Genomic DNA, 1,041 nt, shown 5'->3' on the forward strand with positions numbered 1-1,041 from the left:
TGAGACTGTCTCAAAAAAAAGAAAGAAAAAAGAAAAGAATCTGAATTAAGCAAAATGAATTAGAGAGGGCGGCACCTGTGGCTCAAGGAGTAAGGTGCAGGCCCCATATACTGGGAGTGGTGGGTTCAAGCCCAGCCCTGGCCAAAACTGCAAAAAAAAGAAAAAAAAAACAAATTAGAGAAACAGACCAATCATCACTGGGTAAACTCCACAGTAATCATTGCTGAGGGCAAGAGCAATCAATAGAATCTTTTTTTTTTTTTTGAGACAGTGTCTCACTATGTCACCTTCAGTAGAGTGTTGTGCTGTCACAGCTCACAGCAATCTCCAACTCTTGGGCTTAAGCAATTCTCTTGCCTCAGCCTCCTGAGTAGCTGGGACTACAGGCACCGGCCACAATGCCCGGGTATTTTTTTTTTTATTGTTGCAGTTGTCATTTTTGTTTAGCTTTGACTCCACCACCCTCAGTGCATGTGGCTGGCACCATAACCACTGTGCTACGGGCGCTGAGACTGGCTATTTTTTTGTTGTAGTTGTGGTTTAGCTGGCCCAGGCTGGGTTCAAATGCTCCAGCCTCAGTGTGTGTGGCTGGCACCCTAACCACAGGGCTACGGGCACTGAGCCCATCAATAGATTCTAAAATGAGTGGATAAAGTACAATAAGAAGCAAAATATCTCCTTCCAAGATATGTATGAATTACAAAGAGAAAAATAGTAACATTACAGGGGAGAATTTTGGCAAGCCACTAAGTGACCAGGGTTAATGTCACTCTCAATAAGACATGCCAACACCAGGGACTCCTTATATAATGCACTAAGATCACAAAAGTGTGTCTGTGTTATTCCTGTCAAAAATGCATGTCAATCTAATCATGAGAAAACAATGGATAAACTCAAATGGAGGGACTAGTACTGTTGAAAAGTACAAGTTCACAGGCTGGGTGTGGTGGCTTTTTCTGTAATCCTAGCGCTCTGGGAGTCTGAGGTGGGTATATTGCTTGAGATCGTAAGTTTGAGGTCAGCCTGAGCCAGAGTGAGACC

Source organism: Otolemur garnettii, unplaced genomic scaffold (genome assembly GCF_000181295.1).
Source record: "Otolemur garnettii isolate 467f Iridium unplaced genomic scaffold, OtoGar3 scaffold00237, whole genome shotgun sequence".
NCBI classification, from domain to species: domain Eukaryota; kingdom Metazoa; phylum Chordata; class Mammalia; order Primates; family Galagidae; genus Otolemur; species Otolemur garnettii.